This window comes from Pongo pygmaeus, chromosome 16 (genome assembly GCF_028885625.2).
Source record: "Pongo pygmaeus isolate AG05252 chromosome 16, NHGRI_mPonPyg2-v2.0_pri, whole genome shotgun sequence".
Classification (NCBI taxonomy): Eukaryota; Metazoa; Chordata; class Mammalia; order Primates; family Hominidae; genus Pongo; species Pongo pygmaeus.
Genome location: NC_072389.2, coordinates 21,433,575 through 21,460,135, shown reverse-complemented (window position 1 = coordinate 21,460,135; position 26,561 = coordinate 21,433,575). Strand labels below are relative to the sequence as shown.

The following is a 26,561-nucleotide window of genomic DNA, read 5'->3' as shown; positions in this document are numbered from 1 at the left end:
TGTAAATTAGCAGATGGAATAATGACTTGTACTTCCCTCTTATAAATAATTAAAGCAGCTTATTTTTGTTCAGTGCTTCGACACCTGCATTTACCGTCTGATTAGACAACTTTTCTAGAATCTGCTATCTGCAAACCCTCTTCTGATATGCAGATCTACAACCTGTGAATATACACTCCTGATTATATCATGACCACTCCCAGTGGGCTCTGCTGGTGGCTTGTTTTGTATAAATATAGATCCAGTGCTTTTTCCTCTTTATTCTTTTTACTGAGCACTCTTATACATAGATGGTTGTGCAGAGATACACACTGTCAATACAAAGATTTTCAGAATTTATTGGACAAAATGACACAAAACTAAAAATATCATTTACACATGAAATTCAAAGAAGGCATTATTTTTCCTTACAAAATTGTGGAAAAATTAATTCAGATAGTAACATAGAACTAGTTCTAAAACTAAAACGCTAGTGTGAATGTATATAGGAGATATGGTTTGACTGTGTCTCATCTTGATTTTTAGCTCCCACAATTCCCACATGTTGTGGCAGGGACACAGTGGGAGGTAACTGACTCATGGAGGTGAGTCTTTCTGATGCTGTTCCCATGAGAGTGAATGTCTCATGAGATCGGACGGTTTTATAAAGGGGAATTCCCCTGCACACATGCTCTCTCTTGCCTGCGACCATGTAAGATGTGACTTTGCTCCTCATTCACCTTCTGCTATGATTGGGAGGCCTCCCCAGCCATGTGGAACTGTGAGTCAATTAAACCTCTTTACTTTGTAAATTACCAGTCTTGGGTATGTCTTTATTAGCAGTGTGAGAACAGAGTAATACAATAGGCAAAACGAAGGCGTTTATTTTAAACCTGCTTTAAATTATTTCGTGGTTAAAGTATTTAAAACCTTTTCTATTTTTAGGAAAACAATGAGAAAGCTAAGCACAGGTCTAACTTGTTATTCAACTAAAAATTATTTTAAAAATATTTGAGTATAGACTTCTGGCACCAGCCAAGACAAAGCATGCTCACCAAGGCCTATTTTCCTTCTGATTGAAATTAAAACTCTGGACATAAAAAGCAACTACCAAGAACTCTTAAAAGTAAACAATAACAGATGGATTGAAAGCAAAATCAAAATACCAATAGTGACCTGTAACAGGGGTGGGTTTAATGGCTATTTTTTTTTTCTAACCCAGGTGTGCAAAATTTCTACTCTTTTTAGCTAGAGAACCAAGAATGAAGCCTCTGTAAAATGGAGCATATGTAGAGTGCTGGGAGCAAGCCCCCCAAAATCTGGCCATAAACAAAATCTCTGCAGCACTGTAACATGTTCATAATGGCCCTAACACCCACGCTGGAAGGTTGTGAGTTTACGGGAATGAAGGCAAGGAACACCTGGCCCGCCCGGGGTGGAAAACCGCTTAAAGGCATTCTTAAGCCACACACAATAGCATGAGCGATCTGTGCCTTAAAGACGTGCTCCTGCTGCAGTTAACTAGCCCAACCTATTCCTTTAATTCGGCCCATCCCTTTGTTTCCGTAAGGGATACTTTTAGTTAATTTAATATCTATATAAACAATGCTAATGACTGGCTTGCTGTTAATAAATACGTGGGTAAATCTCTGTTCGGGGCTGAGCTCTGAAGGCTGTGAGAGCCCTGATTTCCCACTTCACACCTCTATATTTCTGTGTGTATGTCTTTAATTCCTCTAGCACCACTAGGTTAGGGTCTCGGCAAAGCGAAATAATTCTTTTGTTTTTCTCTTTCTTCCCCACCCAGCCTTGCCTGGAAGCCAGCTCTGGTTCTGAAGCTGTTGTCATGATACTAGTTGTGTAGTGGCAGCAATGCACAGGCACTGAGAACTTCAAGAGAGACAATCTTTCTCATCATTTCTCTTTAAAGAAAAAAAAAGGGGGTACAGACACTTATGAGAAAAGAAAAACACATGAAGACAAATATAAAAATACAATACTAAGATATCAAATCTAGCAATATTTAAAAACAATACTTTACAAACAAGTGATTTATACCATGAATGCAAGCCTGGTTCAACATTCAAAGCTCAACAGATATAAATTGCAACATTAGGTAGATGAAGAATAAATGTATCATATCAGCAGATGCAGCAAAAGCATTTGACAAAATTCAATAGCTATTCTTTATAAAAACTCTCAGCAAAATGAGAAAAGGGAACTTAACCTGATAGAGGCCATCTACAAAACAAACAAACAAACAAAAAACCAAAACTACCACTAAATTACACTTAATGGTGACTCTCCGACTGATTTAAAAACTGGGTCCAAGGCAAGAAGTCAGCTCTTTTACCACTTATATTCAACTTTATACTGACAGTGCTAGCCAGATCAGTAATGTAGGGAAAAAAATCAGTAACATCCACATCAGAAAGGAAGAATTAAACCTGTTTCTATTTTCAGACAACTTAACAGTCTATGTAAAACTATTCAAAATAACCTATTAAAATGCTCAATATGTGAGTTTAGTAACGTGGTTATACACAAACTCAATAAATAAAATCAATCATATTTCTATCTATTACCAAACATTTGGAAATAGAAACATACAAAAAATTATTTAGAATGACATAAAAATAAAGTGTTTATGTATAATTTTATAAAAATATGTGCACAATTGGTATTTTTTTCCTGAATATAAGCAATTTATTCTGATTATTGATAACATTCACATTCAAACCTATAAATCTGAGAAATCACTATTCCATATGCATAGGAGGCCACAGTCAGTAGTCTAATAGTGCTGCTTACCAGAGTAGAGCAAACTTCTTTCAGAATCAGGGAACAATTCTAGATCACCCATGGTGAGAAATAAGTGCTCTTCTGTTAGGCCAGCGACACATCCGATGGGTCTTGACATCCCACGTATGGGGTGGTGTATGAAACTCTCATGTCTACTTCCCTCCCCAGTTTTAAGAGTCACCGCGTCACATAAAAGCTGCAGCATCAGCCAGGCACGGTGGCTCACACCTGCAATCCCAACACCCTGGGAGGCCAAAGCAGGTGGATCATGAGGTCAGGAGTTCAAGACCAGCTTGGCCAACACGGTGAAACCCAGTCTCTACTAAATATACAAAAATTAGGTGGATGTGGTGGCACGTGCCTGTAATCCCAACTACTTGGGAGGCTGAGGCAGAGAATTGCTTGAACCCGGGAGGTGGAGGTTGCAGCGAGCCAAGATCATGCCACTGCACTCCAGCCTGGGCAACAGAGTGAGACTCCACCTCAAAAAAAAAAAAAAAAAAAAGCCTGGGTGCAGTTGCTCACGCCTGTAATCCCAGCACTTTGGGAGGCCGAGGCAGGTGGATCATGAGGTCAGGAGATTGAGACCACCCTGGCTAACATGGTGAAACCCCGTCTCTACTAAAAAATACAAAAAATTAGCTGTGCATGGTGGCGGGTGCCCGTAGTTCCAGCCACTCGAGAGGCTAAGGCAGGAGAATGGCATGAACCCGGGAGGTGGAGCTTGCAGTGAGCCAAGATTGCACCACTGCACTCCAGCCTGGGCGACAGAGCGAGACTCCATCTCTCAAAAAAAAAAAAAAAAAATGCTGCAGCATCCCACAAAAGGCCCTGCTGATCTTCCGGAATGTTATGTGGCCCAACTACCAGCACCCTGTTAGTGTGCTTTTCAATAGGTCTTAGCCTCACCCACTTTATTCAAGCCTACAGTGGTGGATGCCTTTGTCAAACTTGAGCCTAACAGTCCCACTGGCCAGGGTCCTGCTCGTCGCTGTCCTCCTGAGTCAGCAGACACCCTCTTGATCCTCTGGAGTGCGGCCCTGATTCTCCTCTCAAGATCACTGTTGCATCTGTTGCTGGTTGGTTTGCTGCTGGGTTTTGGGCCAATATCAGGGTGAACTTTCTTCAGTTTGACCCCTTGCCTTATGGCAGCCAGAATGTGCTCACTGACTGAGGCACGGGGAGGACACACCACCAGCACTTCCACCTTCTGGAGAGGAGCTCTGCCGTGCCTCAAGGAGGCCAACGCTTCGTCCATAGATCCTGGACATGGAAAACTTACCAAGGAGTCACGTGGTCTCTCAGCAGGTGATTCGCACACTAGAGGAAGTGGCTGGTCATCTTTCACTGGAGTCCAGAAGCCTAAGTTCTGATGAGTTGCAGCTTGAGAGGATGAGGACAGAGCAGGCAGAGGAGGGGGTGGGGTGGTGGTGGTGGTGGAGGAGGAGGTGGTGGCAGTGACAGTTCCTCACTGGATTTGGAATGTGTTTGATCACCAACTGGAACAAAAAGCTGGACAGGGATATTTCCATGACAGTCGACACTTGGGGCTTATCACTTTACCAGCTTCCGATAGGGGAACACCTCTAGTTTTCCTAGAGGACGGGTGAATCACTGACACCACCTGGGAAGCTGGCAAGCACGTCTGCTGGGAAAGGTCACCTGGCAGGTTTGGAGCCACAGATTCTGAGCCAGAGGTGTTTCAGACAGATTGAGCTAGGCATTTCTGAAAATGAAAAACCATGGTGAGGAATCTGCCACAAGTGCAAACCCTCAAAATGCTGCAACTTTCTAGAAATCTATAAACACATGCGTTTCTATGCACGGATGGTCTAATCCACAAAGTGGCTCCTTCCTGTTTGCACAGCCATCCTCGCTACCGAGTCCATTTCTCATGGGCTAAACGATAAGCATTTATATCCTCTGATCAAGTATTACCTTCTCTGTAGTAAAATGAAGACACAAAAGCATATGTATAGAGGAAAATAGTCATCAATATTAGTATGGAAAATTAGAAATGCTAAAATACAAATAATAGGATACTAGTTGAAAAAATGACAAATCTATTCAAAATATTAAGTAGTCATAAAAAGTCATAAATAGTACAACCCCTGAAACACCTGAAAAAATCAGATGATACAGTCAGTGTTCAATGAAAACCAGATATAAAATAGTATGTATTACAATTAAAAATGAGAAAAGTTCTATGAAAAATGCCAGCACAGTGGACATCTGAGTGGCAGCTATTACAGAGCCTGTGGATATTTATTTTCTCTAACTTTTAGGCTTAGAGTTAATTTCATAATTTAAAAAATGTAAATTGAAAAAGTTCTGGTCTTTCAGGTATTCATTTGATAAAGAAAAACCTAGCCCTACAAAGAGCTAATCTTGAGAGGAGGTCCCTAAAGAAGGCGCTGATTAGCCAATAAAACATAAAATGTAATACTATGAACTCATTAAAATGAACTAGCTCTATACATATTAACATGAATATATCTCAAAAACCTAAGTTAAAGACACTGGCAAAGGATGCATTCAATATGATCCTATTAATGCAAACCTAAAACAAACAAACACACACACACACACACACACACACACACACCATGCAATCCATGATTAACTCAAGGACTATTTCCATTTCCCTCACATTCTGCTCCTTTCAGGACAAATAGCAATGTCATGGCAACAAGCCCCCAAACTTCCCCGATGCAGACACAGCCATGCAGCTGCCGTCCTGCAGCCTTCTGTCAGAGAGCATGCCAGCAGAATTAGAATCCCAGAAACTGGGCCAGAGGGCTAAACTGCAGTGGTCATCCAGCTGATCTCCATCCAACTGATCAGGTCATCCCTGATGTTGGGGTTCCCTGAACCACTCAAGGATGCCCTCTGTGGCATCCCGGCTGCAGCATGTCACTGTGACTCTGAACTATTAAGTTTGCCTTTGTTTTTTTTGCAGAGACGGGGTCTCGCTTTGTTGCCCAGGCTGGTCTCAAACTCCTGGGTTCAAGCAATCTGCCTGCCTCAGCTTCCCAAAGTGCTGGGATTACAGACGTGAGCCACGGTGCCTGGCCAAGTTCTGCCTTATATTACACAGGCAGTCTGTCCACCCACGATAAATTAAATCCTTTACCTCGTGCAGCCCTTCAGATATTCAAAGAACTTCCTTGATCTCAACAGATATCATGTATCACAAGATTTTATTTCTAGTTTTCTCCCTCTCCTACTTCCTCCCTTCTAAATGTGCTCAAACTGGCTATGTCCCCTTCAAGGGTGGCACTTCTTGGTAAACACAGAACTCCCTTATTCTACACAGGATGCTGCTGTCCATACATCCCAAAAGCCCATGAGCTTTCATCACACAGATGGCTCATTAAGCTGAAGGAAATTGAATTCTCAATTTATAGTCGGTAAATTCAATGATATTCTTTAATAAGCCCCTATTTACTTTTTTTTTTTTTTTGAGGCAGAAGAGTCTCACTCTGTTGTTCAGGCTGGAGGGCAGTGGCGCAAGCTTAGCTCACTGCAACCTCTGCCTCCCAGGCTCAAGTGATTCTTGTGCCTTAGCCTCCCAAGTAGCTGGGACTACAGGCATGCACCACCATGCCCGGCTAATTTTTGTATTTTTAGGAGAGCTCGGGTTTCACCATGTTGCCCAGTCTGGTCTCAAATTCATGGTCTCAAGCAATCCGCCTGCCTCAGCCTCTCAAAGTGCTGGAATTATAGGCGTGAGCCACCGTGCCGGACTCCCTATTTACATTATTTAAAAAAACCCATTTACCTTTAGATAAATGTTTGAGGTGATAGATATGCTAATTATCCTGATTTGATCATTCCACATTATATACCTGTATCAAAACATCACACTATACCTCATAAATATGTACAATTATGTGTCAATTAAAAATAAAAGCAAAAAATTATTTTTTGAATCTTCATAGCAGCTTTTTTTAATTAAACAAATTTATCTCTAATAATAAAGTCAAATAGAACAAAAATTACAGACTCAGGATCATTTTGTGGAGGAAATACAAATGTAGGCCTGGAACAGAGGACATAAAAAAATAACATTACCCTCTTAAGTATATACTTTAAAAAAAAAAAGAAAAAAGAAAGTTGTAGATATTAAAAAAAAAAACCACATTTTACTTTTAACTGGGCACTTTCACTACACTTATATCACAATGCTGCCTGGATAACATTTTAAAGAACTGTTTATTACAAATGAGAGGAAATGCCAGCTAAAGTCAAGGGAGTTGAACAGTTTTCAGTTTTCCCTGCCAATCTAAACCACCAGTGCCAGTTAGGACTACTCAGTGAGGAGTGCAGAGCAGGAACCCAAGTGTGTTGTGATGTCAAAAACAGCAGTTATTTTATGTCATGGGTTTTGAATCACTGATATTCTATTTTTGTTGTTGCTTTTTATTGATATACCAGAAATAATGTTATTTTTAAATGTTTCTTGTTCTGAATGACCTGTTCTTAATACTTTATACTTTCCTCTTTAGAGCAGTCTTCATTTATTTCCCCAGAAGTGTAGATGAGGTGATGGTTTATAGAACTTACCTCTTTAAATGCTCTCAATCGTTGGAGTGTTTGACATTCTTGGTTGATCCATTCTTTTTTCTTTTGCTCCTTTTTATCTTGTCTCTTTTCTGTATTTAAACAAATGTATATTTGTAAATTGCTCAACATTACAAAAAATGTCTTGGCATACAATAAAAATGTCTTGACAAAGAAAGAGGCTGTACCCCAACATTACCACCCCAAGGCTGCACCCAGACTGCAGGCCTGGAGGCGAGATGGCTGACAGCTGCAGGTCCAGGGCAATGCAACTCCAGTTTCCACAAGTCTAGGCCTGCATGTCATGCTACACAAACAAAACATTTTCCTTCAGAGGACACTCACCATCTGAATACTGTGATGCTGACGAGAATATCTTATGCTTTCTTCAGCCTGTTGCAATCTGAGCCGATGATTTTCTTTGCACTGATCCTGGTGGAATAATACAAATCACCTACATGGTTTTTAATATTACCCTGGTATAGCATAAAAGGTTAAAAGAAGAAAGCACTGCATTTGGGCATAGGGTAAGGCATTCATTAATATTAGTTCTGGCGCGGCCCAATGGTACTGTCTCCTTCAGAGTCTATGATGAGAGTTGCCTGGCTGCTTATGGAAATAATTTGTTCCCAGCAGAGTGCTTTAAGAGATGAAAACAATCCTCCAACCATGAGAGGACATACAGGCAGCCCCCATTCTTAAATGGGATGTGTCCCAACAATGTTTTAATGTGATTGTTTTAAACACATTTCCCCATAACATTATAAATACTAATTACATTTCCAAGCATACCTACAAACACAGAGCAATCTAAAAAAACCTGAAAAATTGTTATCACTGTTTCACCTGTGCTTAACCACTCACTATACCAATATATAATATGCTATATGTACATAAAATCCTTAATCTATGTAAAAAATAATACAGTAATACTCACAGATAATACTAACATTTATTGAGTAGGTTTTAGCTTCAATGACAAGTACTTTTCATGCCTTATGATACTTTATCTTCACATGAAATTTGTATTATTACCACTATTTTTTTTTTTTTCTTTTGAGACTGAGTTTTGCTCTTGTTGCCCAGGCTGGAGGAGTGCAATGGCGTGATCTTGGCTCACTGCAACCTCCGCCTCCTGGGTTCAAGCGATTCTCTTGCCTCAGCCTCCTGAATAGCTGGGATTACGGGTGCCGTGCCCGGTCTGTCATCGTCTTTTAACAGAGGAGAAAACTGTGAGCCGAAAAGAGATTTAAGTAGTTTGCCTAATGTCACATGGCTACCTAAGTGGCCAGGCTGTGATCTGAACCCAAGTTAAGAGCTCACCTCAACTACCATTCTATGAACCGAGTGCCTTCCAAATTCCAACATTTCCAGAATCAGTGGAAAGAGCTCCTCTAAATGGGGTAAGGGGAGTGATTATATCTTGAGAGTGAAGGTTAATGCTCCAAGTCTGGATAAGAGAAGGCACAGGAGCATTTTATATACATATACATATACATATACATATAACACTGCCAAGGAGGTGGAGGTATCTGTTCATCCACAGCACCATGGGAGTGCCAAAGGAGACTCCTCTTGGGGCTCATGGGTTTTCTGAAATGTGGAGCAAAGGGCAAATGCCTGTAGATCTTCAAATCCTCTGAATAACCGTTCCTAAATTCAGAAGTACAATTCTTAAACACGAACATGCAAAGAATATATTCTTCTAACAAAATTTTTTATTTTTATTTTTTATTAGAGACAGGGTCTTGTTCTATCACCCCAGCTAGAGTGCAGTGGTACAATCACAGCTCACTGAAGCCTCAACCTCCTGGCCTCAAGCGATCCTCCTGCCTCAGCCTCTTGAGTAGCTGGGACTATAGGTGCGCATCACAGAGATGAGGTCTCACTGTGTTGTCCCTGGTCTCGAACTTCTGGCCTTAAGTGATTCTCCCACCGCAACCTCCCAAAGTGCTGGGATTACAGGCATAAGCCACAGCACCTAGACAAGTTTTTTTTAAGTATTCGTATTTACATAGAAGAGTAATCAACATTTTTGTAAGCTACAAAAGTCACAATTTTCACGTTTTCTTAATTCTAACAAGAAAAGTATAGTAGGCTGGGCACAGTGGCTCATGCCTGTAATCCCAGCACTCTGGGAGGCTGAGGCAGGTGGATTGCTTGAGGTCAGGAATTCAAGACAAGTCTGACCAACATGGTGAAACCCCATCTCTACTAAAAATACAAAAATTAGCCAGGCGTGGTGGCAGGCGCCTGTAATCCCAGCTACGCAGGAGGCTAAGGCAGCAGACTCGCTTGAACCTGGGGAGGCAGAGGTTGCAGTGAGCCAAGATTGCACCACTGCACTCCAGCCTGGGAGACAGGGCAAGACTCCGTCTCAAAACAAAAAAAAGGGAGAAAAGTATAGTAAATATGAGTAAATACATATAAAAGTCTGTATAAAAATGATATATAGAAGCTTCCTTTTCTGTCGGAAACAAATTTCTTAGTGTTATCTTTTTATGTATTCATGGATTTTTAAAAATTAAGAAAAAAATCACCAAATACAAGATCTGAGGTGAGCTGAATATTATCTGTAATTGTTTTGTGTACTCAATAATTTACAGTAAAATATATTTAGAATTGTTATAGTTGGTTATTAGAAATAGAGTTTCTACCTATTGTAGTTTTTAAAGTACCCATGGTCCAGGGGCGGTGGCTCACACCTGCAATCCCAGGACTTTGGGAGGCCAAGTGGGCAGATCACTTGAGGTCAGGAGTTCAAGACCAGCCTAGCCAACATGGCGAAACCCCGTCTCTACAAAATATACAAAAATTAGCTGGGCGTGGTGGCACGTGCCTGTAAACCCAGCTACTTGGCAGGCTAACGCATGAGAACCACTTGAACCTAGGAGGCGGAAGTTGTAGTGAGCCAAGATCGTGCCTCCGCACTCCAGCCTGGGTGACAGAGCAAGACTCTGTCTCAAAAAAATAAAAATAAAGTGCCTGTGTATGCAGTGGGCATTCAACAAATAGTTGTTGAATGAATAAATTAAAACCTTGAGATCTGCTAAATGCTTAAAACCCAAAAGAAAAAAATAATATTTTTAAGAAAAATATTTAAAATCATTTTAACTATAGCCATGGATAAGTGCATAAGCACACAAAAAATTAATCACTGTGTGGGTAAAAACCTTATTTCAATACCTCTTTATCCTTCATACAAGAATAAATCTCTGGAAGAGAAAAGAAAAGAAAGCCGCTCTGAGCGTACCTACCTTTCTACTCTGGAGAGAAGCTCTTTTGACACAGATCCTGCCCGTTTTAATAGACTCCAGCTGCTGGCACTGCCTTCTGAGTTCTTTCACTTCTGAATTCTTATCGTCCTACAGCCCCACCACAGTCAATGACTAAGTTCCTCTGGACTTTCACATGGATCATAATAGACAACTTCATCCTGTTTTTCCAAAAACGTATTAATGATTGTTTAAAACATATTTTATTATTTGTAAAACTGCACTGAATTTTTTAAATGTAAGGAAAATAAAGATCACTTGTAATCCCACCACTGAGAATCGCTATTAACATATAAAAAATGTATGTGTATAAATGTAATATACATATACACATGTATATATACATGACTATACACATGTATGTAAGTAGCATGTGCGCATATACCTGTAAGTAGTATATGCATGTATACATACCTGTATAGACATACGTATATACACACACACACACACACATACACATACTACTTACATAGCTACACATATCAATGGAGTTCTAAAAGAACATTTTCCATGGGATGGAAATAGATTTTTAGGCCAGGTGCGGTGGCTCACACCTGTAATCCCAGCACTTTGGGAGGCCAAGGCAGGTGGCACACCTGAGGCCAGAAGTTCAAGACCAGCCTGGCCAACATGGCAAAACCCCGTCTCTACTAAAAATACAAAAACTAATTGGGCACAGTGGCGTGTGCCTATAATCCCAGCTACTCAGGAGGCTGAGGCAGGAGAACAGCATGAACCTGGGAGGCAGAAGTTGCAGTGAGCCGAGATCGTGCCACTGCACTCCAGCCTGGGCAACAGAGCAAGACTCCATCTCCAAAAATAAAAAGAAATTAAAAAAGATAAATTTTAATGGCAGCATAGTATTCTCTAATTTAAGCAATCCATGTTGTTAGGCTGTTCCAATGTTCCATTATTCATTTCACTGTGATGAACATCTCTGTATAAATCTTTGTGTACACTTTTTATCACTTCCTTAGCAGATAAGTATTTAAGGATCTTGATACCCATTGCCACAATGCCCTCCAGAAAGGCAACTTATATTCTATCAGCAATATATTATTAAGATGCCTTAGTGATATTTAATCTTGATTTCATATTGATTTTTTAAAAGTCATGCTTACTGTAACAAATTCAAACCCTCCCGAAGTACATTAAATAAACAGTGAAATTCTATTGCTTCTTCCCCAAACCTTCTGAGTCATTCTCAGAGGAAAAACATTATGAACAATTTGGCATGCATCCTTCCAGATTAACTTCTTTTTTTAATGTAATTTTTTTCCTAAATATGTAAAATGCTTATAACCTGAAACTACTGAAAAAAATTCTGAATACTCAGGATTAAACTAAAAATTCAGGATCTATGTGAAGAAATTTATTAAACTTGGAGGAACTTTAGGAAAAAAGATTTAAATAAATGGAGAGAGACATACCATGTTCTTGGGTAGGAAGATTCAAAATTGCAAAGACCACTATTCTCCCCAAAGTAATCTCTAATTTGAAGCAAAATCACAATCAAAATTCCAACGAGTTTTTGTTTTGAACTTGATTCTGAATTTCATCTGGAAGAATAAAGGAGTGAAAATAGTCAGAAAACTTGTGAAGTAATGGGGGGGTACTTGCCTTACCAGACCCTAAAACGTGCCTCCAAGACAGTCATGAGAACAGCATGGAGCCAGCAGCAGAAGCCACTCACGAACCAATGGAGGAGAACAACTCAGAAACAGACCAAAGTCAATCTAATGTTTAACTGGAGAAATGTTAAACATTTAGGGAAAATGTTTTTAAAATCAGTGATTGGGACTGCTTAACAATTTGAGTGAAAGTTTCAGTTCCTACCACAATCAAAATAAATTCCACCTGGACTAAAGAATTAAATGTTTTAAAAAGTAACATCATAAACATACTAAAAGAAAACATAAGTATATATTGACATAATTTTGGGATAGGAGACTATTGCCAGACATAATACTAAAAGCAAAAGCCATAGGGGAAAAAATCGATAAACACGACTTCATAAAAATTAAATATTTCTGAAAGGCAAGAAAACGCAAATGACAAGGAGAGATTATTTGCAATATATGACAGACAATAGAGGATATTATTCTTAATGTCGAAAGGAAATATTCCAAAGAAAAACGGACAACGACTATGAATAGGCATTTCATAAAATAAGTACAAATGGCTTGTAAACATACAAAATTTTGTTCAATATTCACTCATAATTAAATAAATGAAAATTGGAAAATTGCCATTTTCTCTGTCAAGTAAGCAAAAATGCAAAAGAATGGTATGAGTCTGGGAAACATACACACTCATATTCTGCTGATGGGAGTGTCTTTTTTCTTTTTTTTTTTTGAGACAGAGTCTGCCATCTCAGCTCACTGCAATCTCGACCTCCCAGGTTCAAGCGATTCTCCCGCCTCAGCCTCCCAGGTAGCTGGGATTACAGGCGCCCACCACCACGCCCTGCTAATTTTTGTATTTTTAGTAGAGACAGGGTTTCACCACGTTGGTCAAGCTGGTCTTGAACTCCTGACCTCAAGTGATCTGCCCCCCTCAGCCTCCCAAAGTGCTGAGATTACAGGCGTGAGCCACCACACCCAGCCTGGGAGCGTCATTTTAAATGTACAACCTATCTAGAGGGCCACTACGTAGTATGAAATTTAGAAATCAGAAAATAATACGGAGGTGAGGAAAAATGTATCTCAGATGATTGTTGTATTATTACGTAGCAAAATGTAAAATATATATTGCCCTTGACCCAATAATTTCATCCTTAGATATTTACTCCAAGGAGATAATCTGTCGTATACTCAAAGACATGTGTAAAGGAAAGTTCACTACACTACTGTTCAAAACAGCAGAAATTTGGAAATCACGGTATATCCATATAATGGAATACTATGCAGCCATTAAAATTTTGATACTTTTATTATTTCTGAAATAGAAAGACAATTATTATGTATTAAATGAAAAAGAGACTATTATGCATTGTATGCCTGTGTCAAAATATCTCATGTAACCCATAAATATATATATCTACTATGCGCCCATAAAAATTAAAAAAATTTAAAAAAGATGTTACTGAACTGGTTATGTAGTTTTGGTTAAAAATTTATGCTTTTATATATCAGCATATTTTAAAATCTACAAAGTTATACAGCAAATTATTACCACTAAGTATCTCTCTTTTTTTTTTTCTTTTTTAGACGGAGTCTCGCTCTGTCTTCCAGGCTGGAGTGCGGTGGCACGATCTTGGCTCACTGAAACCTCCGCCTCCCGGGTTCAAGCCATTCTCCTGCCCCAGCCTCCCAAGTAGCTGGGATTACAGGCACGTGCCACCACACGGGACTTTGTATTTTTAGTAGAGACAGGGTTTAGTATTTTTGTATTTTTAGTAGAGACGGGGTTTCACCATGTTGGCCAGACTGGTCTGGAACTCCTGACCTCAAGTGATCTGCCCGCCTAGGCCTCCCAAAGTGCTGGGATTATAGGCGTGAGCCACTGTGCCCAGCCAACCATTAAGCATCTCTAGATGATGGGATTGGGATAATAATAATTTTTCTTTCTTTGTTTTGCTATGTGCTAACAATGAATATATTATTTGAATAATAAACCACTGAAGGAAAACTTTAGGAAATTTTCAGATGTTACAGTTTACAAAAAGTAATTGATAATATGGTCTGTATTTCCTTAAATTTATAAACATTGTAATCTATATACTTAAATATAAACTTTACCTTTTATAAGTCTTTTAAGAGAGTCCAACTGTGTAGTAAGCAGTATTTCTTCATTTTTTAATATCTCAAATTTAACTTCATATAGTTCTAACTGAATTTCATAAAATTGTATTTCTAATTCATCTACAACATTTATATTTTTTTCTTGTTCTGGAAGATCTTCCATCTTATTTTCATAAAAAAAAGAAAAATAAGTTAAAATAAATAGTATATTAAAAACAAACTTTAGAAGCATTCTAGCTATTTTCTATTCCTTGTTCAGTACTAAATATAAAAGAGCAAATAGGAAAGAAACACTTTTTCATTTCATCTAGTGATGCTAATACTTTATCTCATCCTTGAAACACAGAAAAACATTTAGGTTTTGAGAAACATAAATGGCAATGAGGTATTATTATGTATTGCCTATTGGTGTCCCCCCAAAATCATATGTTGACACTCTAACTCCCAATGTGATGTTATTTGGAGGTGAGTCCTTTGGAAGTAATTAGATTCAGATTATGTCAAAAGGATAGCACCCCCATCATGGGATTAGTGCCCTTATTAGAAGAGAAAGACAGGGATCACTTTCTTTCTCTCTAAACATACACACAGAAAAAAGGCTATATGAGCACTCAGTTAAGAAGGCAGCTGTCTACCAGACAGGAAGAGGATCCTCACCGGGCAGTGAATCTGCAGGCACCTTGATGTTGGACTTCCCAGCCTCCAGAACTGTGAGAAATACATGTCCGTTGTTTAAGTCACCCAATCTGTGATATTTAATCTTGTTATAGCAGCCTTAGCCAACTAAGACAGGTGTTTACAGTGTTTTCTGCTTTAAAGTCATAAGATTATAGGAAAAAAGTGTCTATGATCCTTCAGTGAAGTATCTCTTTGATTATTTTAAAGCTGTACTGAAAACATTGCTGGATTGATTTTCAAGTACAGTACCCACTTCAATACTGGGCTCAGTGTTACTATAAAGTGAATCCTACAATATGGTATTTTGAAACATCTTAACCAAAGGAAAACTTTATGTCTAACCTTCCATAGAAGACGGTGTTGGAATAAGTGAAGAAAAGAAGCTCCTTAATGATGCCTGGAAAGAAAAGTGCTATCTAAAAATAAAAGTGTGCTTTACCACATGGTCCCACTTATAAATGGGAGCTAAGTAGTGTGTATACACAGACAGTGTGGAATAATAGACACTGGAGACTCAGAAGAGTAAGTGGGTGGGACGGGGGATGAGAAATATTTAATGGGTACAATTACATTATATAGGTGATGATTACGCTAAAAGTGAAAACTTCACCACTACACAATATATCCATGGAACAAAACTGCACTTGTATCCTTTATTTATACAAAATTTTTAAAACATAAAAGTGGGGCTGGGCGCGGTGGCTCACGCCTGTAATCCCAGCACTTTGGGAGGCCGAGGTGGGCGGATCATGAGGTCAGGAGATCGAGACCATCCTGGCTAACATGGTGAAACCCCGTCTCTGCTAAAAATACAAAAAATTAGCCGGGCATGGTGGCGGGTGCCTGTAGTCCCAGCTATTCGGGAGGCTGAGGCAGGAGAATGGTGTGAACCCGGGAGGCGGAGCTTGCAATGAGCCGAGATTGCACCACTGCAGTCCTGCCTAGGCGAAAGAGCGAGACTCCGTCTCAAAAAATAAATAAAAAATAAAAAAAAATAAAAGTGTATTTTTAAAACAAAGTTATATTTATCTTTGTCTTACCTTTCCCTGAATTTCAGCTCTTTTGTGATTTAAACAACTCTTTCGCTCTCATGAGTTGCAGAGTCTCCTGAGCTAGCATTAGCTTAAGTTTTTCCAACCTGGGAATTGCTGTGGCCCAGGCAGCCTGGCCAAATCTCTTCACATCCTGTTCCATTTCTTTCTGCATTCCTGTTGGATTATAAAGATAAAATATAATTACACCTCATTAAAAAGGGAAACATTGATCATGAACTAATCCTTTTTTTATTGCCTCCATACTACCTACAGAACATCTTTTTTAAAAGAAATTTTGTTTTATTAACTTTTTTATTATTATAAAAATAATACGTGGTCATTAATATAAAATTTTAGGTACTCAATTTTTAAAAGGACAATAAGAAGTCATGATCTCACCTAGTTGAGGCAACTGCTTCTTATATTTTGGCACACTTGCTTCCATATCGTTTCTATGTCTAGCTAGACAGACAGGCTCATATGGATAGTTTGACCAAAAAACCAGGATCATCATTCTGCTTTATATCTTGTTGATTCTGCACAATATATCAGAAACTCTTGCCACTCATAAAAAAAAATCAAGAATCATGCTTAATAGCTATGTAGTTTTCTCTTTCATGAATGTACCATAACTTAACAAACTGACAGACATTAAGTTGTGTCCTACTTGGTGTTTTTATCAAAAATTATTTAAGACTGAAAAAAAGTCCTTCACCCACCCCACAAGCCCCTGCACAGTCTGATCCCTGCCTGTCTTGCCAGCATTTTCCCTCATACCACATTGTCCTGCACTCTCTGCGATCCAGCCCCGCAGGTTTTCTGTAAGCTCCTATTTGCCAACTTCCCTCAAGCCAGGGGACCTTTGCCAGTGCTATTCCTTCTGCCTGGAACACTCCTCACTTTTTCTATTCTCTCAACTTCCATTTACCCTTCAGATATTGGGGCAAGCGCCACTTCTCAGAGGCCTTCAGTGACCACCCTGATCAAGCCCAATTTCTCTCTCACAGACCCTCAGAGCCCCATGTCTCTCTTCTTTGTGCCATTTATTGTCACTGCCATTTTCCATGTGCTTCAGTGAATAGATAATTAAGATTTCTCTCTCTTCACCAGACTGTACAATGTCTCTTAATGCTTGACACTGAAATCTCGCCACTTAGAAAACACAGTGCCTAGTGCGTTAAGAGGGACTCAAATGGTATTTGAATAAAATGACAATCAATTACACGTATCTGCATATAGCATTTTTTAGATTATCACCTGCTAATGCTTTTACTGTCTCCTTAAAATAATTCACTGTGATATCTTGAATAGAGACGACAGCTGCTTCAGCCCATCTGGTCCATTCCTCAGCTTCTTTCTCCAGGGCAACTACCCTTCTAGGACCTAGGTCATCCTCATCCAAGGACTTCTACAGACAGAAGGGAAAATTATCTTAGTAAAAGCTAATAGTTATATAGAACCATTAGGAAATTGAAAGGAAATCGGTCACATGGATTAATTTAACTACACTACTACTCAATTAAATTTTCATTCATTCAGCAGTCCCTTACTGCATATGAATAAGGCTCTAAGCTGAGCACCACCTGGAAGACAAAAGGACACTCTGGGGCATAAAGGGGGGGAAAAAAACCTACTTTCACTTCATATGCCTAGAATAACTTTTTCTAGAGAGGAATGTTGTCAACTTATGCTTCTCTCTATTAATAATAATACACAATTGTTTAAATGAGTCATCTGTGTTGTCAAGCACTCAGCATAGGGCCTGGAACACAGCACTTAAGTGTTAGCTGTTGTTATCATTTCTTTCAGGGATATGTAATATAATCACCTGAAAGACAGTATCTGTATATTCATGCTTATAACATGTACTGGTATTGGACTGAATGTTTGGATCCCCCCAAAATGCGTATGTTGAAGCCTAAATCCCCAGTGTGATGGTATTTGAAGATGGGGCCTTTGGGAGGTAATTAGGTCATGAGGGTGGAACCCTCAAGAATGGGATGAATGCCCTTATAAAAAGAAGAGGAGACACAGGATCTCTCTCTCTGCTCTTCACCATGTGAAGACACAGCAAGACAGTCATCTACAAATTAAAAAACTGGCCATCACAAGACACTGGATCTGCCAGCACCTTGATCTTAGACTAACCAGCCTCCAGAACTGTGAGAAAAAAAGTTTTGTTGTTTATAAGCCCCTAATCTACGGTACTTTATTATAACAGCCTGAACTAAGACATGTACTGCTATGTCATCCAATATGCAATTTTTCTTCTACAAAGCATAAGAAATATGTACAAGTTAGCTGACAAGGAATTACAAATCAAAACCATAATAAGATACCACTTCACACCCACTAGGATGGCTGTAACCAAAGAGACACACAATTACAAGTGTTGGTGATAATGTAGACAAATTGGAACCCTCATTTACTGCTTTTGGGAGTATAAAATGGTGCACCCACTTTGGAAAACCATCTGGCAGTCTTTCAAAAGGTTAAACATTGAGTAATCATAGGACCCAGCAATCCTACTTCTCAGTACGTACACAAGAGCAATGAAAACATATGTCTACACAGAAACTTACAAACATTCAAAGCAGAATTATTCATGATAGCCAGAAAGTGGAAACAACCCAAATGTCCATCAACTGATGAATAAAATGCAATATATTCATACAATGAATATTACTGAGCAATAAAAAGAAATGAAATCCTGATATTTGCTACAACATGGATTAGCCTTGCAAACACTGTGCTGAGTGAAAGGACCACATATTGAATAATGCTGTTGCTATGTCCAGAGCAGGGAAATCCACAGAGACAGAAAGCAGACTGGTGGTTGCCCAGGGTTGGGAGTGACTAATGGGTACAGAGTTTCTTTTGGGGGTGAAAATGTCCTGAGATTACATAGTAATGATCATTGTGCAACTTTCAATATACTAAAAATCACTGAATTGTACATCTTTTTATATATATTTTATATATATACATATATACGTATATATGTATTTTATATATATACATATATACGTATATGTATTTTATATATATACATATATAGTATATGTATTTTATATATATACATATATACGTATATGTATTTTATATATATACATATATACGTATATGTATTTTATATATATACGTATATACGTATATGTATTTTATATATACGTATATACGTATGTATTTTATATATACGTATATACGTATATGTATTTTATATATATACATATATACGTATATGTGTTTTATATATATACATATATACGTATATGTGTTTTATATATATATACGTATATACATAAAATCTGTGAATGGTATCTTAAAACAGCTGTTACTTAAAGAAAGGAAAAATACAGACCGGGTGCGGTGGCTCATGCCTGTAATCCCAGCACTTTGGGAGCCTGAGGCGGGCAGATCACCTGAGGTCAGGAGCTCGAGACCAGCCTGACCAACATGAAGAAACCCCGTCTCTACTAAAAAAATACAAAATCAGCCGGGCCGGGCATGGTGGCACATGCCTGTAATCCCAGCTACTCAGGAGGCTGAGGCAGGATAATCGCTTGAATCCAGGAGGCGGAGGTTGCAGTGAGCTGAGATCATGCCATTGCACTCCAGCCTGGGCAACAAGAGCGAAACTCAATGTCAAAAAAAAATAAAAAAAAAGAAGAAGAAAGCAAAATATATGCAAGAAGTAGACTCTCCAAATAATAGACTTTCAAAATAATGAACAGAACAACTTTATCCACAGGTTAGAGTGGCATGAGTTTCACCTAAATGTGACACTATTTTTATAGTACAATCATCTGGCAGGGGTCATGAGATTATATGTGGAAAGATGGCCCAGTGCAGGGGGCAGAAATCAAGAGATCTCTTAGGTGTCTTCTGATTCCCGTTGTTGAGACCCAAGGCAAGCTATTTAACAACTCTGGACTCTAGATTCATTTGTAACACTGGAATAAGAATGCCTTTTCTGAATGGTGTCACAAAGTTGTTTGATGGCTCAATGAAGCAAGAGCAATAACTGTATTTACTAAAATTTAAGTTACTGAATTACAATCTAGGGTCCTGCTATTTAAATTTTCATCCTATTTTAAGAAATCTGCATGAGTCCTTAGAGGAAAACAGCTGAAGCAAATAAACATCACATCAAAAACAATTCATCAGGCTGGGCGCAGTGGCTCACGCTTGTAATCCCAGCACTTTGGGAGGCTGAGACGGGTGGCTCACTTGAGGTCAGGAGTTCGAGACCAGTCTGGCCGACATGGTGAAACCCCGTCTCTACTAAAAATACAAAAATTAGCAGGGCGTGGTGGTGCACACCTGTAATCCCAGCTACTCAGGAGGCTGAGGCAGAAGAGTCACTTGAACCTGGAGGAGGTTGCAGTGAGCCAAGATTGTGCCACTGCACTCTAACCTGGCTGACAAAAAGAGACCCTATCTCAAAAAAAAAAAAAAAAAAAAATTCATCGCCAGAAAAAACATTTAACTCTTTAAAATTTGTAGGAATCTTAAGCTATCAAGCTGACCTATGTAAATGTCTTCATTTTCTATCAATTTTAAATATAAATTCAATATTTAAACATAAGGGTGAACTAGGCATAGTGGCTTACACCTGTAATGCTACGCTTTGGGAGGCCGAGGTGGGCAGACTGCTTGAGCTCAGGAGTTAGAGACCAGCTTGAGCAACATGGCAAAACCTCATCTCTATCAATAAATAAGTAAATAAACATAAGAGTAAACCCAAACAAAGTACAGAGATCGAACATTAAGTGTAAATAAAGAAATAATATATGACAAATAGTAAATGTGATAAAATAAAAATTAAAAAAAATACCAAAATATCAAGCTTACATAAAGTTGCAACTTCTCGCATAGCCCTAAATGGCCGCAATAAGTACTGGAAGAACACGGTTGCCACGGTAACCAATTCCTGGTACGCTTCATCTTCCTCTTGGTAAACTTTCATTAATGCCACCATGGTGTTGGCTTTTCCGTGTCCTTGAATAACCTAGAGAGCAAATGTGAATAAAGCTCAAGTCAGGACAGTGTAATACATACCCAACAAACAAAACTAAACAAAAGAACCCTTCATGTTCTCAACTTTCAATACATCAATTTAAAATATTGATTAAATATGAAAATGTTATCATCCTCCATCAAAAATGTCCAATAAAACAAGAATTGTTACATAAATTATGATATATCCATGGCAGAATATTATTACTATAGTCATTCAGCACTGTGCTTCTGAAGATTGTTTAATAATATGGAGACTTTTGGCCAGGCACCGTGGCTCACGCCTGTAATTCCAGCACTTTGGGAGGCCGAGGCGGGTGGATCGCTTGAGGTCAGGACTTCGAGACCAGCCTGACCAACATGGAGAAACCCTGTCTGTACTAAAAATACAAAATTAGTTGGGCGTGGTGGCGCATGCCTGTAATCCCAGCTACTGGGGAGGCTGAGGCAGCAGAATCGCTTGAACCCGGGAGGCGGAGGTTGCGGTGAGCCGAGATAGTGCCATTGCACTCCAGCCTGGGCAACAAGAACGAAACTCCGTTTCAAAAAAAAAAAGAGACTTTTATAATTAAATGGAGAGGCAGAGTACAAAATTTAATCTCAACTATGCACTAAGTATGCAGCGAAAAGGACTCAAAAGAACACTTGAGATTGTGGATATTTTTTCATTTGACTTTTCTGACTGTAAAGGTTTTGTGAGGCTGTATTCCTTTTTAAAAGCTCAGAAGGGCCAGGCGTGGTGGCTCACGCCTGTAACCCCAGCACTTTGGGAGGCCACAGCAGGCGGATCACGAGGTCAGGAGAACGAGACCATCCTGGCTAACACAGTGAAACCCTGTGTATACTAACAATACAAAAAAATAGCCGGGTGTGGTTGCAGGGGCCTGCAGTCCCAGCTACCGGGGAGGCTGAGGCAGGAGAATGGCGTGAACCCAGGGGACGGAGCTTGCAGTGAGCCGAGATGGCACCACTGCACTCCAGCCTGGGCGACAGTGCAAGACTCCGTCTCAAAAAAAAAAAACACACACACACACACACACACACACAAACCTCATAAAACATCACAGAGCTGTCTCCAAGTACTTTAGCATGTTGATTCTCTTAATGCCCCAGGTTAATATTCCCATGAAGTCCTTAGCAGTCAACTCATTTACAGAGCCTCAGCTATGGTTCCAGTCTCTGCTGGTTATTGCTTGTGCTGCAAGGCAGAAAACAAACTGAACAGTGTATGTAATCTAGGTGGACTGATTTGGTTGGAAATTATTTTACTCCCACAAGAGAAATAAAATCAAATAATATAGATGTTTTTCAACCAATACATTCTTAAATTCTTCTATTTCCATCCTTCTGCTTAAGGATAAAGTGATCTACTTTCAGCTGTATTTTTTATCCAGGTAATAATATTATTTTTTTTTTTAAGTGAAAGCCTCACTGAACAATATTAAAACACACACGCAAAAGTAAACTTAAGGCAAGTGATACATTTCAGCCTTATTTCTCAAACTATTCAGAAAAATTCCAGAGTTAAAATATTCAGCTTCATTTTATATATCCTAGCAATGCTAGCAATTGGTCTAATTCTAGAATCAATTGCTTTTCTATTCCAAATATAAAGTAAATATTAAAATTTTATATTTGGACATGTTTTGAATTTTAGCTTCCCCCTCAACCCCTCATTTTTGAGTTCCAGATAAACATGTGAACTACACTAATGTGAACAGCTAGCTCAACAGAATGAACGACATTCATGCTATAGGACCCCAGAGTGAACTGAAATTTGGGAAAACTAACTTTTCTGATAGTAACTACAGTAAAATACATCATATAAATGTTCAATTTTAAGGAGAAACCACCTATCTCTGTGAGAAACCAAGTGTTTAAAAAACAAGTCTGATACAAAATGATACCATTTTTGAAACTCCCCTGTGGGTTCCTCATATCCTAAGGTGAAAATGAAGCTCAAAAGCTGACTGGCCTGAAACTCCCCTGTGGTTTCCTCATATTCTAAAGTGAAATCAACACGTTAAGTGGGTGTGTACACATTTACACATAAAGCTCACAGTACAAAAATGACCCCACTAACAAGCTCCTTTTATAAAACCATTTTAATTTAGAAAGCTTATTCTATATTTAGCTTAGGCTGAATTCTTTTCACCTCCCCTTCCTCAAAAGAATGCACAGAAAAATATCATTCAGGTTAATAAGAGCAGTGAGCTGAGACTCCAGCCTAGCTCTCCTTAGTAAACCGTGAGTGTGGATTTAGAAGGCATATTTTCTCCTAAACCCTTCTATGAACATGTACTTCCCCGTCCCCTTAGGTTCAGTAAGTTTACCACTCAAATAATTCCTCTCTCAAACTACCTCTTTCCAGCTTAAAAGGGCACTAATGCGGTTATTCTAAACTCATGAATAAAGTTCACTTTCTACCGGCTTTCCATTTGACCAAGTCTGTATTACTTAAAACAAAACACCCTATCTCCTAAAAGCCATTTCTTCCTTTAAACCATTTTATCCCACTTGCGACGTCCCCTCATACACAGACTTGGAATTGTTTACATGTAGTCCGTGTTATTCTTTCCTACATGGATGGGTTGTTTTGAGTTTTGCTTGCAGTATTTCTGGCATTTCCCGTTACAACATCCTGCTCTGCCTGCATCTTCAGGGCAAAGGTTGGGGGGCCTAGCCCAGCTCCCAGCTGCAAGTACACTAGGCTCTAACTTCGCTTGTCCTCTCTGCAGGCCCTCCCGGAGCTCCCCCCACCCCCCGGTTTCCCGCAGCGGTCCCGCGCAGGTGAGGGCACCGGGGAACCCTTGGCCTTCTCCGCCCGCCGGCGCCTCCCGTCACCCGTCAGCCAGGGCTCTCGGCGCCGGGGGAGCCTCCCACAGGGTCCCAGGTAACCCAAGCCCGGACTCGCGCCGGCGGCCGGGACTCGCGCCGGCGGCCCGGACTCGCTTACCTGACGCAGCCGCGCGTCCGCCTCGACCCATCACGCGCGCAAGCCCCGCTCCGGGAACTCGCGCGGGCTCTCGCAGTCGGCCGCGCGGCCCTTAGCCGGGAAGAGCGCGTCGCGCACGGTGGCGCCGCCGCAGCCGTGGACCGCCGCGCCCAGGTAGCGCTCCAGCTGCCCGCAAAGCTCTTGCAGCGCCTCCTCGCAGGGGCCCGCGGGCGCCGGCCAGAGCAGCGCCCACAGCCCGAGCCCTAGACCCCAGGCCCCGCCTCGCATGTTCAGCTCCGGCGGCAGCCACAGGAAGCAGCGTTCCAGAGGCGGCCACAGCGCCGCTAGCTGCCGGCGCGCGCCGCGGAACTCCGCGGCCGAGAGCCGGCCGGCCCACCTGGGCGGGGACACGGCGGCCTCGGGCTTGGGCTCGAGCCCCAGCCGGGCCCCCTCGTGCCGCTGCCGCTGCTGCGCGGTTGCGGTCGTGACAAGTCACAGCGGACTTGCCCTCCGCGCCGTTCCAAGCCATCAGGAAGCGCAGCCGGTGCCTCTCGGGATCGGCGAAGAGGCCCTCCCGGACCGGCGCCGAGCCCTCCAGGCTGTCGGGCTGCTCGTCCTCCATGGCCGTAGGCGGCAGCGGCCCTAGGGCTTGGCGGGCGCGGGCCTGACCTCGTCGCACGGCCTGTCAGAGGACAGTCCCAGCTGAAGCATTTTTCGCTCCACAATTGGTGTTTTAACAATATGAATGAAAAAAAAAGAAAACCTCAGCTGTTTTGATAGAAATAACAAACATGCCTAGGAATCATCTTCCTTGAAGGGAGAGGAGGGTCTTGTTGAACTTGAAAAAACTAAATAAAGTTGATACGTAAGGACACCCTTCTCTTTACTCTTACCTATTCTTCTCTTAACAACTTTAATTCATTTCTGACAGTCACCAACTGAAAAACGGTCCAACTTAAAAAAAAAAAAACTGATCATAAAGGTGAGAAAAATTGCGATGTGTTCTGTCCTAATCCAAGATATCTAAACCAATTTTACTGATAGAGAAAATATATTAAGTGAATGATGTAAATACATTAATATAGGTAACTCTTTGAAAGTAAAGTTTGCACATAATATGAAATACAAAGAGAATTACTGTAGTCTCGAAGGAGAAAACCCTTGATGGGGAGTGGTAGTGAAAAAGGTGTATGAGCAAGTCATCTGTTGCACGGTGATGGGAGGAGATTTTTATGCAGGCATTCAATATCAGAGCCAGAGGTTTTAATGATTTTTATTTTTTATCTTGAGAGTTAGAGACTAGAAGATCTAAAATAGGAAATTTTTGGCATATCCATAGATAGAATGGAAACTCTTGGCCAAAAATAACGTGCTCCAAGTCATGAAAAATAGCACACATGCACAATTAACTACGGAGTTACACAAGATGGTGCCTTTTCATTGGATTTTATTTGAACTCTTATTCTCTTTTACGCTTTGTATCCTTTTAACTCTTCCACTTTTTCCTCATCCTATGAGGTACTTTAAACATTTTATTCAATAACTCGAGGCAATTTTTACAATTCTGTTCACATATAAAATTGTCATAAGCATGTTTTGTGAGTGAAAAATTCTAATTTGTAATGCATATCAAGTGAAAAGCCTCAGTTCAGCACTTGTCATATCCAAAATCTGTGTTATATAATAATGTAAAAGAAATATTTTCACACATGTAACTCAAATGAGATTCTTACTTACATTTTTCTTTTTCTTTTTTTTTTGAGACAGAGTCTCACTCTTGCCCAGGCTGGAGTACAATGGCGCAATCTCGGCTCACTGCAAGCTCTGCCTCGTGGGTTCATGCCATTCTCCTGCCTCAGCCTCCCAAGTAGCTGGGACTACAAGTGCCCACCACCACGCCCAGCTAAGTTTTTGTATTTTTAGTAGAGATGGGGTTTCACAGTGTTAGCCAGGATGGTATCGATCCCTGACCTCGTGATCCACTCACCTCGGCCTCCCAAAGTGCTGGGATTACAGGCCTGAGCCACCATGCCTGGCCTACGTTTTTCAAAATTTAACTCAATCTTTTATTTTTAAAAATGTGCATATACTGCCTGTTCAAGTACTTAATCTTTTTATTATTTGAAATTGGAGGTCCATCTTTTTAGATTGTTAGGGGGTCTTCACATATTTGAATGAGTTATTAAGTTGATACAACCATTTTGGAAAAATAACGATCATTATCTACTACATTTAAACACATAATTTATGACCAGCAGTTTCCACAGAAACACCTGGATGTTCATCAGGATAGAATGGATTGGAAAGCTCTGTATTTATTCAACAGGGTGCTACACAAAACACAAAGGAATGAATCACTGGTCCATAACATAAATAGATTTCACAAATGTAATTTTGAGTGAAATAAGCCAGAAAAAAATAAATACCGTATGCTTCCATTTATATGAAGACAAAGATAGGCAATATTAATCTATGGTAACATGTGAGAGTGACTTCTTTTCTCAGCATCAGCTGAGAGCCTGAAAAATATTTT

The 26,561-nt window shown here is 40.1% G+C and overlaps 1 pseudogene; it reads right to left on the bottom strand.

Annotated features, from left to right (window-relative positions):
- Positions 1-312: 312 nt before the first annotated feature.
- LOC134738372 (WASP homolog-associated protein with actin, membranes and microtubules-like) lies at positions 313-24,676 on the bottom strand (annotated as a pseudogene).
- Positions 24,677-26,561: the final 1,885 nt, after the last annotated feature.